The sequence below is a fragment of the Oryctolagus cuniculus genome, chromosome 12, assembly GCF_964237555.1.
Source record: "Oryctolagus cuniculus chromosome 12, mOryCun1.1, whole genome shotgun sequence".
NCBI classification, from domain to species: Eukaryota; Metazoa; Chordata; class Mammalia; order Lagomorpha; family Leporidae; genus Oryctolagus; species Oryctolagus cuniculus.
In genome coordinates, this window is record NC_091443.1 from 99,003,818 (window position 1) to 99,018,443 (window position 14,626).

The window sequence follows — 14,626 nt, forward strand, 5'->3', positions numbered from 1 at the left end:
GTTTTCTGATTGGTTGGGCCTGGAGGGAATCCAATCAGACTTGATGTATGCCGTTGAATACCGAGTTTATAAAAAGGATACTCAGTGTTGCTGTTTCCCTTTTCTCTTCTTGGTGTCCAGCGTCATGGAGCTCTTCATTGGAACATGTGCTAAGCCCTGGCTCTAAGAACAAGGAGGTGAGCAGCCAAGAGCAATACTTGCAGGAAGGGCCAGGCTGCCGGTGTCAGAGGAGTGGTAGTGGATTCAACAGGACCCTCAGGTTTGTCCATCCTCGCCTGGTGAGTCTTCTTGAAATGCTTGTGCATATCATTCATATACTTCTATATTATAAATTTAATATCATATGTTCTAAATAGATTTTAAATTTTATATTTAAAACATATATGTGCTTGGAGGTATCATGTACAGTTCCAGGAGGTGTGAGCCTACCTGGATGAATTCTGATGCCAGGATAGGTGAACCCGCAGGTGAGTCATCTTCTTTTGGGTAGGCAATTTAGATGCCCGGTGACTGTGTGAATTTCCAGGTCTCTTGTTTTATTTTCTGGATTTATAGTTCTACTTAGTGTATAGGAGCTGAGAAAATGGATCTGGTCACCAAAACGGTAGTTCCTGCTTGCAAGATTTGCTTCCTGTTTTTCCTAATTTGCTTAGATGGTTTATCTCAGTTTTCATTAAGGGTTCTCCAACACAGCAGTGATAGCATTGAGTGATAAACCCAAAAAGATGGTTGTATATTGTTGTCACTGCCCCACTGAATTCTAATTCTGCCTCTGTGATATCCATTGTTCCCTAATTTTATGAAAAAGTTCCTGAGGAATACATTGTTCTGTTGTGTTAATGAATATGGTTATATGGGGAGACATATCATGTAAAATTTACATATCCCAATCATATTATTGCATTAACTAGGCATATGGGGACTCTGTTTATCATCAGAGGCACCTAGATCCGAGGATGGCACCGAAATTTCTAGTAGTAAGCATTACTTCCTAAGTATATTCGTTTCAGTTATAAAACTGTAAGGTTCTGAATAACTCAGTAGAGGTTCTTTTTACTTCTAAATTAGATTTTGAAATATTGAAATCATTTGGATTATGATATTTCTAGACCATTTTTAGGTCTGAGAAGGCAGGGGCATTGTTTCTGCACAGTATCCACAATGGTTGCCATATAATTGGTTCTAAAACTTCAGTTGATGAAATGAAATCCCTATTTGTCCCTGTGTTTCAAACAACACAAAATTTCAAAATCTGTAGGTATTGTGTTCTGTGGTTTGGTTCTTACAGTATGTGGTGAATTAAGTCTTCCTTCCTTCTGGTTAGCAGTTACTAGTGTTGACACCCAAGGATCATTCCTTGATCCTCATTGTATGAGATGCTGACCAGTGACTACTCTGAAACAACCCCTTGGTGCAAGTCCTCATGGATGTTCCAGTTTCCTCAGTATCCGCTCTTGGTGTTCCTGTTAGTGCTGATTGTTCAAATCTAGAAGTTGAAATGACCTCATGTTAAGTCCAGGTGTTTGTTCTCACTGGTCTTCCCATCCTAGACAGCCTTATCTCTGTACTGTGTTTCAGGAAGGTCTTGACTTTTACTCCCATCATTAGCTAGACCTGTTAATATTGCCCACAGTTTTCTCGTTTTGGCTATTTTAGAGCTTGGTTCCTTGATTCCATAATTCTTTTCTCTTACACACAACAAACCAAGAAAAATCTGCTCTTTTATTTTCTCATGCTCCCCATCCACAGATGTTCTCTGATAACAGTCACCAGGCATCTCAAAGGCTGGCTGGTCCCTACACCCTTCTCAAAGCCACATGAATATGTGATTCTTTTGCTTTTCACTTTTATGTCTCAATTCTGTCACGTTTTCCACACCTCTGCTCCTGTGACCACCATAAAACTTTAGCATTTCCCACAAAAATCCTCGGCTAGCAATTTCTAATGTACTACTAATAAGAAGTTAAAATATAGAAACTTTCTGGGGAGATTCCAAAATTCGAGTGGTTTATGCCAAACATCTTAAGATGCTTTTCCTCTGTTTAACGAAAGTCATATCTATGGGGGAAAACCAGATGGAGAGTTTGCTGCAAACAATGCCTTTGTTTCACCTTTATACAATTTTGTTTGTGAGTTATGTAGGCCTCAATAATTATGAATGGAAAAACTGAAACTGTGACTTGCAGTTCAATATTGCAAATATTATAAAGCTTTCTACTGAAGTGCTGTAGTGAGAGAACAGGCATGGAGTCCAGGAAATCCTTCAGTGAATTGGTATATGTGTAGTTTTCAGAGTGCTGCTTTCAAAGACATTTAAACTTTGTAAACATTTTCTTACATATGACTTTAAATTTAAAATTGCTGCTTCAACAGACACTATGTGATTGGTAACCCCTCCTACACTAATGAATCACCTTGCTTGATTTCCCCACCTGATTACTGTGGAAGATGACATGTGAGTGTCAAATGGGGAAAGAAAGGTTTTTTAAGATTTATTTAACTATTTGAAAGACAGAGATATAGAGAGGCAGGGGCAGAGAGAGAGTCTGCTGGGTCACTCCCCGTAGGGCCACAATTGCCAGAGCTGAGCTGGTATGTAGCCAGGAGCCTGGAGCTTCTTCTGGGTCTCTCACGTGGGTGCAGGGGCCCAAGCACTTTGGCCATCTTCCACTTTCCTAGGCCATATCAGAGAGCTGGATCGGAAGTGGAGCAGTGGGGACTCAAACCAGTGCTCTTATGAGATGCCGGCACTGCAGGCAGAAGCTTTTCGTGCTATGCCGCAGTGCCGTCCCCAAGAAATATTCTTGTGGTAGACTAATGTTCATGGTGTATAGCCGTCTGCTCTGTGCAGGTAGAATTTGAGTAATTCTTGGCAGACCCCTAAATTTTGGAGGTACATAGGGATACCATGATCAGTGTAATGGGATCCACAGTTTTCCAGAGAAATACTTCATGATATCTGCTGGGGTCCTGCCATTTATGAAAATGGGTTCTAAAGCAACCTGATCGGTGAAGACATTGCCACCTATTGATCCAGTGAAGCAAGTCCAGTGTGAGCACCCCTGACCCTGGCAGAGGCTGCAGCCCCTGGTGACTAAGATGCTGTAGGCCTGTGCTGCTACTCATTCCACAGGGAAGGCCCTGCCATACTGCTGTGAGCATCCTGGGTTAATATTTTGGTATTGCCATGTTTTGGTTTGTTCTTCAACTTAAATACATGGTATCTCCATTTGGTTTGTATATTTCATCTTGCAGTTTTCACAGCTAAATTTCTTTTTTTAATAATTTTTATTTATATAAAGGTGAACATAGAGCATGTACTTGGCACCTTTCCCTCCTCTCCCCAGCATGCTGCCCTCCTTCCTCCTTCCTTTCTTGTGATTACAAAATAAACAAAAAAATGTCATTGTGAAAATTATAGGAAAGTGTAAATTCTAAACCTTGACAGAACTAACTCCATAATGTGTAGCTCCTAGTAGGAACTGAAAATTGATTGTGTTGTTTAAAAATTGTCATGCATTTCAATATGGAAACCCTAGGAATTTAGATTGAGTTTAGGTGAGAAACTACCATGGTGCCTCCCCAAACGTGTGTTCTCTATACATAATGTGCCCACAACCAAGTGTTGCTTTGAACCAAGGGCCATAGTGGTCACCAGTGATGGGAAATGGAAGGCTTTTTAGGGCAGTGAGCCTGAGGACTGTGACCAAGACCTGTCCCGGTGAGTCAGTGAGAACTCAGACTGTGCACTTGCCCCATCTTCCTATCAGACTTCATTTACAGGATACAAATTCAAGTTAAATCCAGTAGGAATTTGGATAGCAGGGAGTGTACTCTTTAGAGTTTGGTACAGTTGCAGTGTCACTGGTCACCTGCTGATGAAGCAGGGCCTGCATTTTCAGTTCCATAGCTTAATTGGGGAATTCTCAACCTGCCTGTAATATGTAACTGTGTTACATGCACATAGGAATGTACACACCTGGGTGGTAGAATAGCATATAGTAATTTATAGTTCTCATTTCACTTTTCACTTTCCTATTTCCTTCAGATACACTTCCTTTCCTTTTCTATTTCTGAGTTTTCAGTTTGAGGGAGGTGAGATGGCAGTGTAATATGTTACTTGGATATTGTCTTAAATATTCTCTTGATAGAAATCCTGAATCTTTATTTTCAAAATAGAAACTGCCTGAAATTTAGTTTAGTCCTGTTGAAATCTTTACTTAATGTATACTAAGCTGATCTTCTGTATATTAAGATAATCGAAAATGAATCTTGATGTGAATGGAAGGGGAGAGGGAGTAGGAAAGGGGAGGGTTGCGGGTGGGAGGGACGTTATGGGGGGGAAGCCATTGTAATCCATAAGTCGTACTTTGGAAATTATATTCATTAAATAAAAAAAATTTAGTTTAGTCAAGTTCATGAATAATTTCTTAAGATTTATTTAATTGAAAGTCCGAGTTACACAGAGAGTGAAGGAGAGGCGGAGAGAGAGGTCTTCCATCTGCTGGATCACACCCCAGATGGTGGCAATGTCCAGAACTGCGCTGATCTGAAGCCAGGGACCAGGAGCTTCTTTCAGGTCTGCCACGTGGGTGCAAGGGCCCAAGGACTTGGGCCATCCTTTACTGCTTTCCGAAGCTGTAGCAGAGAGCTGGATCAGAAATGGAGCAACTGGGACTGGAACTGGTCCCCATATGGGATGCCGGCATTGCATTTGTTGGCCTCAGCTGCTACGCCAAAATGCCAGCCCATATCATGAATGTTATACTTTTTTTTCTTTTTTTTAACTTTTATTTAATGAATATAAATTTCCAAAGTATAGCTTATGGATTACAATGGCTTCCCCCCCATAACGTCCCTCCCACCCACTACCCTCCCCTTTCCCACTCCCTCTCCCCTTCCATTCACATCAAGATTTATTTTTGATTCTCTTTATATACAGAAGATCAGTTTAGCATACATTAAGTAAAGATTTCAACAGTTTTCTCCCACACAGAAACATAAAGTGAAAAATACTGTTTGAGTACTGTGGGGAGCAACCGGACTAGACTGAGTTACTGGAATTAAGACTTATTCTATGCATCTGCTCTCCCACAATATGGCGCTGGGAGAGAAGTAAACAGCTTCCGCACAGCTGCCTCCAGTTCAACTAATAAACTGTAGGACTTGCTATTGATTGGAGGAGAGCAGCGTACTCGGCGTGTGGGCAGCCGAGTTAGGATTGGCGGAGGAGGACTATAAAGGAGGAGAGAGACGGCATGCACCGGGAACATCTATGGGGAACATCTAAGGGAACCCGTGCAGCCCCCGAGAGAGCCGGCCGGCGGTGTGCCGCTCCCCTGCGGAAGTGGGGAATGTGGCCAGGGGGAACCGCCCTTCCACGGAGGTGGAAGGGATAGTAGCCAACCCGGGAAGAACCAGCAGCAAACCCGGGGAGGGCCGAGCAGACGAAAGAACAGCGCAGGGTCCTGTGTCGTTCCTCCACGAAGAGGGGGAGCGACAGAGTACTAGTTATAGCATTAAATCTCAATGTACAGCACACTAAGCACAGAGATCCTACATGAGGAGTAAGTGCACAGTGACTCCTGTTGTTGACTTAACAAATTGACACTCTTGTTTATGGCATCAGTAATCATCCTAGGCTCTTGTCATGAGCTGCCAAGGCTATGGAAGCCTTTTGAGTTGACCGACTCTGATCATTTTTACACAAGGCCATGGTCAAAGTGGAAGTTTTCTCCTCCCTTCAGAGAAAGGTACCTCCTTCTTTGATGACCTATTCTTTCCACTGGGATCTCACTCGTGGTGATCTTTCATTTAGGTTTTTTTTTTTCCCCCAGAGTGTCTTGGCTTTCCATGCCTGAAATACTCTCATGGGCATTTCAGCCAGATCCGCATGCCTTAAGGGCTGATTCTGAGGCCAGAGTGCTGTTAGGACATTTGCCATTCTATGGGTCTGCTGTGTATCTCACTTCCCATGTTGGATCATTCTCTCCCTTTTTGATTCTATCAGCTAGTATTTGCAGACACTATTCTTGTTTATGTGATCCCTTTGGTTCTTAGTCCTATCATTACGATTAATTGTTAACAGAAATTGATCACTGGGACTAGTGCGATGGCATTGGTACATGCCACCTCGATGGGATTGAATTGGAATCCCCTGGTATGTTTCTAACTCTACTGTTTGAGGTAAGTCAGCTTGATCATGTCCCGAATTGCACATCTCTTCCCTCTTATTCCCACTCTTATATTTAACAGCGATCACTTTTCAGTTAAGTTTTAGCACTTAAGAATAATTGTGTATTGATTACAGTATTCAACCAAAAGTATTAAGTAGAACAAACAAAAAAAATACTAAGAGGGATAACATATTAAGCTGCTCATCAACAGTCAGGGTGAGGGCTGATCAAGTCACCGTTTCTCATAGTGTTCATTTCATTTAACAGGTTTCCTTTTTGGTGCTCAGTTAGTTGTCACCTATCAGGGAGAACAAGTGGTATTTGTCCCTTTGGGATTGGCTTATTTCACTCAGCATAATGTTTTCCAAATTCCTAACAGGGATCCCTTTTCAGTTAAAATGTAAACACCTAAGAATAATTGTGTGTTAATTACAGAGTTCAACCAATGTTACTAGAACAAAAAAAATACCAAAATGGATAAAGTATTACATTGTACATCAACAGTCAGGACAAGAGCTGATCAAGTCACTGTTTCTCATAGTGTCCATTTCACTTCAAAAACTTTCCCCTTTGTCTCAGTTGTCGCCAATCAGGGAGAACATATGATATTTGTCCCTTTGGGACTGGTTTAATTCACTCAGCATGATGTTTTCCAAATTCCTCCATCTTGTTGCAAATGATTGGGTTTCGTTGTTTTTGACTGCTGTATAGTATAGTGTACGGCCATACCATCCTGTCGCACCTGATCTCGTCTGATCATGAATGTTTTAAAAATCATTTCTATCCCATGAAGCCTACCGAAACCCCACAATATTAACCTAAGTTCCTTAATTTTTATTTGCATTTTAAGTATAGGAATCTATTTTTGCATGTGTTATTTTTCAGCCTTATAACAGTATAAGTGAGAAACAAAAATTGTATATATTCAAGGCACACAATATGTGTTTCTATATGAGTCTGATCTATATATTGCATTTTCACACAAACCTTTCGACTCTCCTGGTTCTTACAATACAGTATGAAAGGATTAGTACAGTGAAGCTACTTAACAAATTTATCACTCTTATTGTATTTCTTAAACTTATTTTATTTATGTATTTTCCCAGAAAGCTTTTTTTAAGGTACACATATTTTATCCATTCAATAAATACATCTTTAGCAGCATAGTAATTCTTCCTACCATATCTGCCCTCTCACTTACACTCCTATCATTTTCATAGTGTTGTGTTAAGAATACTGACCTAGGAAATTACAAGTACAGAATATAGTGTGAACTGGTTACCTGGGGTAGGTATTAGATTTTCAAAACTTAGCTCATAATTGTAAATTTGATTTTTGTAAGATTTATTTGAAAGGCAGGGGCCAGCGCTGTGGCTCACTTTGTTAATCCACTGCCTGCGACGCCGGCATCCCATATGGGCACCAAGTTCTAGTCCTGGTTGCTCCTCTTCCAGTCCAGCTCTCTGCTGTGGCCCGGGATGGTGGAGGATGGCCCAAGTGCCTGGGCCCTGCAATCGCATGGGAGACCTGGAGGAAGCACCTGCCTCCTGGCTTTGGATCAGTGCAGCACCAGCTGTAGAGGCCATTTGGGGGGTGAACCAATGGAAGGAAGACCTTTCTCTGTCTCTCTCTCTCACTGTCTATAACTCCACCTGTCACATAAAAAATATAGAAAGGCAGGAAAGAGAGAAGAGAGTAAGACAGAGACAGAGAGAGAGGATGAGGGATATCTCATCTCATGCATTATTTCACTCCTCAAATGTCCTCAGTGGCAGGGCTGTCCCCAGGTCTCCTGCTTTGGCACAGGGGCCCAGGGTGTGGGGTCGTCTTCTAGTGCTTTGCCAGGCACATTAGCAGGGAGGTGAATGGGAAGTGGAGCATCTGGGACTCGGTCTTGTGCCCATATGGGATGCTGGCAGTCCAGGTGGAGGCTCAAGCTTTTAAAAACACCCCAGCTCCAGCACCATAACCATGTATTTGTACCTTGTGACTAACATCTCTTCATTTTCATGCTTCCAGTTTATCACAAACACCATCCTGCTCCCTGTGTTAGTTTGACTTTTGTATATTCCACATGTAAGTGTGCTTATGTAGTATTTCTTATTTCTGTGTCTTGTTTCACTCATTGTAATGTCCTATAGTTCCATACTTTTGGATCCATCTTGTGACAAGTTAAAGTAGTATTTCCTTTCTTTTTAAGGTTGGCGAGGATTCCACTGTGTGTGTATCCCATTTTACCTTATGGGTCCATCAACAAACATTTGGGTTATTTCCATATCATGGAATTGTGAATGATGCTGAAGTGAATGTGGGGGTGCAGACAGTTCTTTGAGATGGTGATTTTCTTTTGAATTCATGGCTATTAAAGGTTGTTCCTTTTTTTTCACATTATAAAGAACACACCTCTGTTTATTACATTCAGTACTTAAGTGGTTCTTAAGAACTGTAAATCCTATAGTGTATCATCTCTCTAAGCCTTCAATATGAAATACTGAGGATATCTTTTTTTGTTTGTTTTTTAACTTTTATTTAATGAATATAAATTTCCAAAGTGCAGAATATTGATTACAATGGCTTCCCCCCCATAACGTCCCTCCATCTCGCAACCCTCCCCTTTCCCACTCCCTCTCCCCTTCCATTCACATCAAGATTCATTTTCGATTCTCTTTATATACAGAAGATCAGTTTAGCATACCTTAAGTAAAGATTTCAACAGTTTGCTCCCACACAGAAACATAAAGTGAAAAATACTGTTTGAGTACTAGTTATAGCATTAAATCTCAATGTACAGCACACTAAGGACAAAGATCCTACATGAGGAGTAAGTGCACAGTGACTCCTGTTGTTGACTTAACAAATTGACACTCTTGTTTATGGCATCAGTAATCACCCTAGGCTCTTGTCATGAGCTGCCAAGGCTATGGAAGCCCCCTGAGTTCACTGACTGATCATTTTTACACAAGGCCATGGTCAAAGTGGAAGTTTTCTCCTCCCTTCAGAGAAAGGTACCTCCTTCTTTGATGACCCATTCTTTCCACTGGGATCTCACTCACGGAGATCTTTCATTTAGGTTTTTTTTTTCCCCCAGAGTGTCTTGGCTTTCCATGCCTGAAATACTCTCATGGGCATTTCAGCCGGATCCGCATGCCTTAAGGGCTGATTCTGAGGCCAGAGTGCTGTTAGGACATTTGCCATTCTATGGGTCTGCTGTGTATCTCACTTCCCATGTTGGATCATTCTCTCCCTTTTTGATTCTATCAGCTAGTATTTGCAGACACTATTCTTGTTTATGTGATCTCTTAGGTTCTTAGTCGTTATTATTACAATCAATTGTTAACAGAAATTGATCACTGGGACTAGTGCGATGGCATTGGTACATGCCACCTCGATGGGATTGAATTGGAATCCCCTGGTATGTTTCTAACTCTACTGTTTGAGGTAAGTCAGCTTGAGCATGTCCCGAATTGCACATATCTTCCCTCTCTTATTCCCACTCTTATATTTAACAGCAGTCACTTTTCAGTTAAGTTTCAGCACTTAAGAAGAATTGTGTATTGATTTCGGTATTCCACCTCACCCCAGTTAGAATGGCTCACATTCAGAAATCCATCAACAATAGATGCTGGAGAGGATGTGGGGAAAAAGGGACACTAACCCACTGTTGGTGGGAATGCAAACTGGTCAAGCCACTATGGAAGTCAGTCTGGAGATTCCTCAGAAACCTAAATATAACCCTACCATTCAACCCAGCCATCCCACTCCTTGGAATTTACCCAAAGGAAATTAAATTGGCAAACAAAAAAGCAGTCTGCACATTAATGTTTATTACAGCTCAATTCACAATAGCTAAGACCTGGAACCAACCTAAATGCCCATCAACGGTAGACTGGATAAAGAAATTATGGGATATGTACTCTTTAGAATACTATACCGCAGTAAGAAACAATGAAATCCAGTCATTTGCAATAAAATGGAGGAATCTGGAACACATCATGCTGAGTGAAATAAGCCAGTCCCAAAGGGACAAATACCATATGTTCTCCCTGATCGGTGACAACTGACTGAACACCAAAAAGGAAACCTCCTGAAGTGAAACGGACACTATGGGAAACGGTGACTTGATCAGCATAGCCCTGACTGTTAATGAACAACTTAATACATTATCCCTCTTAGTAGTTTTTTTGTCTGTTCTACTTAATATGACTGGTTTAATACTGTAATTAATACACAGTTATTCTTAAGTGTTAAAAATTAACTGAAATGTGATCCCTGTTAAACATAAGAGTGGGAATAAGAGAGGGAAGAGATGTATAATTTGGGACATGCTCAAGCTGACTTGCCCCAAATGGTAGAGTTAAAAACATACCAGGGGATTCCAATTCAATCCCATCAAGGTGGCATGTACCAATGCCATCTCACTATTCCAAGTGATCAATTTCAGTTCACAATTGATCATAATGGAAGGACTAAGAGTCAAAGGGAGCACATAAACAAGTCTAGTACCTGCTAACACTAACCGATAGAATAAATAAAGGGGAGAGTGATCCAACATGGGAAGTGAGATACTCAGCAGACTCATAGAATGGCAGATGTCCTAAATAGCACTCTGGCCTCAGAATCAGCCCTAAAGCCATTCGGATCTGGCTGAAAAGCCCATGGGAGTATTTCAGGCATGGAAAGCCAAGACACTCTGGCAAAAGATCTCTGCGAGTAAGATCCCAGTGGAAAGAACAGGTCTTCAAAGAAGGAGGTACCTTTCTCTGAAGGGAGGAGAGAACCTCCACTTTGACTATGAGCTTGTCTAAACAAGATAAGAATCGGAGAACTCAGAGGGCTTCCATAGCCTTGGAAACTCATGACCGGAGCATAGGGAGACTACTGATGCCATAGACAGGAGTGTCAATTGGTAAAGTCAACAACAGGAGTCACTGTGCACTTACTCCTCATGTAGGATCTCTGTCCTTAATGTGCTGTGTATTGAGATTTAATGCTATAACGAGTACTCAAACAATATATTTCACTTTGTGTTTTTATGGGGGTGCAAACTGTTGAAATCTTTACTTAATGTATACTAAACTAATCCTCTGTAAAAAAAAAAAAAAGAAATTATCAACTCCCAACTTGACTCTCACTGGGATTAAACATGACAATAGGTCTGATCTGATTTCATCATCATTTAAAAAAATCATCTATTATTTTTCACTTTATGTTTCTGTGTGAGAGCAAACTGTTGAAATCCTTACTTAATGTATACTAAGCTGATCTTCTGTATATTAAGATAATCGAAAATGAATCTTGATGTGAATGGAAGGGGAGAGGGAGTGGGAAAGGGGAGGGTAGTGGGTGGGAGGGACGGTATGTGGGGAAACCATTGTAATCCATAAATCGTACTTTGGAAATTTATATTCATTAAATAAAAGTTAAAAAAAATCAAACCCCCCCCCCAAAAAAAAAGAAAAAAAAAAGAAATTATGGGACATGTACTCTATAGAATACTATGCAGCAGTCAAAAACAACGAAACCCAGTCATTTGCAACAAGATGGAGGAATTTGGAAAACATCATGCTGAGTGAATTAAACCAGTCCCAAAGGGACAAATATCATATGTTCTCCCTGATTGGCGACAACTAACTGAGACCAAAGGGGAAAGTTTTTGAAGTGAAATGGACACTATGAGAAACAGTGACTTGATCAGCTCTTGTCCTGACAGTTGATGTACAATGTAATACTTTATCCATTTTAGTATTTTTTTTGTTCTAGTTCCATTGGTTGAACTCTGTAATTAACACACAATTATTCTTAGGTGTTTACATTTTAACTGAAAAGGGATCCCTGTTAGGAATTTGGAAAACATTATGCTGAGTGAAATAAGCCAATCCCAAAGGGACAAATACCACTTGTTCTCCCTGATAGGTGACAACTAACTGAGCACCAAAAAGGAAACCTGTTAAAGTGAAATGAACACTATGAGAAACGGTGACTTGATCAGCCCTCACCCTGACTGTTGATGAGCAGCTTAATATGTTATCCCTCTTAGTATTTTTTTTGTTTGTTTGTTCTACTTAGGTTGTTCCTTTTTAAATTTCATTTGAGGAACTTCCATATTGCTTTTCATAGTGGACAGTACAATTTACATTCCCTCCAATACTGTGCTTTCTGTTTTATCTACATTTTGCCCAATACTTGTTATCTTTTAACTTTTTAATAGTAGCCATTTAACAGATATGAGGTGATAACCATTGTCATCTTGATTTGCATTATGCGGATGATAGCAATGTTCAGAACTTTTTCACATACCCACTGGGTACATTGTATGTCTTTGTTGGAAAACATTGATTCAGTCCTTTGTCCTTTTTTAATTGTATTCTTTGCTTCTTAGTGGTATGCTTGTATTACTCCCTTGATCACACATCTGGTTTGCTAATATTTTCTCATATTCATTGGTTTGCCTTTCATTTCATTGATCTTTGCTTGACTGCTTTTTGTTGTAATTTCATTTCCTTATATTTGCTTTTGTTCTCTGTGCTTTAGTTGTTAACACATAAGCAACCACTCTTGAGGCTAATGTCAAGGACTTTTCTATTTTATAAGTTGTAAGTGTTCAGATCTTCTGTGTGGACTTGCAGTTCATTTTGAGTTGATTTTAATATGTGGTGTAACAATGATGCAGTTTCAGTTTTGGACATGTGGTTATCCAGGTTGCTTCTGCCTCAGATGTGGGCCTTTATGTCCAGTGACTGCATGTTTGGTAACCCTGATGGGCCAGGATTTCCCGTGTCTTCATTTGGATCCATTAAACCAGATGCTGTGGCTGGAGTTGATCAGGAGCTTTGCATGTGTGGTGATTTGGGAGTAGAGACCATGCAGTCATGGGGTCAAGACAAGGGACTGTAGCCGCCTCCTCTGGAAGCCAGGGCTATATGAGGGTATGTCCGAAAGTTTTTTGAAGGGTAGACATTTGGCATAATGGGAAGGACAATGCTCAGGATACCAGTGGCAGCCAGTGATGGCTTAAGTAGTTGGATTCTTGCTACCACATTGGAGACCATCTCCCAGCTTCAGCCTGGGTCAGATCAGCCCTAAGTATTTTGGGCATTTGGGTAATGAACTACTAGATGGGTGGTGTCTTTATCTCTCTCTCTCTCTCTTCCTCTCTCTCTCTCTCTCTCCCTCCCTCCCTCCCACCTACCTCCCCCTCCCCCTTATTAAGTCTCTGTTTTGCTTTTGAAACCAATTGCAATATTAAAACTAGGTGGAAAAATGGATATGGATGATTATCGCAGTAGCAGTAGATTACTGAGTAATTTCCTAGAACCATACAGGGGGATGTGTGCAGCTCACAGGGATCCATTATATCTGTTGTTAGAAAATGAAATAAAGGAGCTCAAGGCTCTGTCCATACAATAGTGTCGAAAGATTAATGTAGACTTGGTCCGTACAAAGTTTATATGAGTATTGAAATGTCACACTAGCCCATAAATATGTACAACTCTTGTTGATAACATTTAAGTAAAAATACAAATATGTTATTAGGTGTATAAAGTTAAGGGGTTTTAAATGATTAATGTCACAACTAATATTATGGTATTTGAAAATGGTTAATTAATGCAAGCAAAAACAGAACCTGTAGGTAACTGAACTGTTCTGTCTTGTCATGTTCAGTCTAAAGGCTACTATGCTGTGTTTTAAGTTGGTGATGGACATTTATTTGAGATTGTTTCCTTTAATTAAGAAAAATGGTAGTATGTTTTCATGTGTATGTGAAATTGAATAGCAATTGTAGTGCAATTGAATGCAGTTGTATTGCATCAGAGCAATACAATGAATACAAGATAAGCTTTTTTTCATATTTGAGATTTTATTGGTTTTTGAGAATTACTACAGAGACATTTCAATTTGTACACTATTCTTAACAAGCCAAAAATTTTAAAAGTGAGGGTTGATCATTCTTTTTAAATCTTTTATTTTTGAAATAGTGTATTTTTTAATTTATCTCAGAAGAGCTTTATAGTCCACTCAATAAAGAGTTCAGCTAGTAAGGAAGAATATAGGCAAGGGCAATAACAATAATCAAACAAAAAAAGTCCTATCTTTATGATCAGTTATGAACTTAAACTGATCACTTTAACTAGTAAGATGGCATTAAGTGTCAAAGGGATCATATAAATAAGACCAAGTGTCTGCTAAAAACAATAGATAGAATGAAAAAGGAGAGAATGATCCAACATGGGAAACAGGCCACCCAGCAGACTCATAGAATGACAAATACCCTAAAGAGCACTCTGGCCTTGGAATCAGCCCTTAAAGCATTCAGATCTGGCTAAAAAGCCCATGAGAGCATTTCAGGCATGGAAAGCCAAGACACTTTGGCAAAAAAATCACTCACATGAAAGATCTCTGAGAGTAAGATCCCAGAGGAAAGAAAGGGCCATCAAAGAGGTCAGTACCTT

The 14,626-nt window shown here is 40.2% G+C and overlaps 1 long non-coding RNA gene across 11 annotated transcripts in view; it reads left to right on the forward strand.

Moving 5' to 3' along the window:
* LOC103346136 (uncharacterized) overlaps positions 1 to 14,626 on the forward strand; it is a 331,605-nt gene that overhangs the window by 274,968 nt on the left and 42,011 nt on the right. For 5 of the 11 annotated variants that reach the window (XR_011381021.1, XR_011381020.1, XR_011381014.1 and 2 more), the window contains one exon: positions 121 to 259. This is a non-coding gene — a long non-coding RNA (uncharacterized lncRNA). Of the gene's footprint in view, positions 1 to 120; positions 279 to 14,626 lie in introns of those variants that run through there. The other 6 variants (XR_011381026.1, XR_011381025.1, XR_011381022.1 and 3 more) reach the window with 5 other exon arrangements.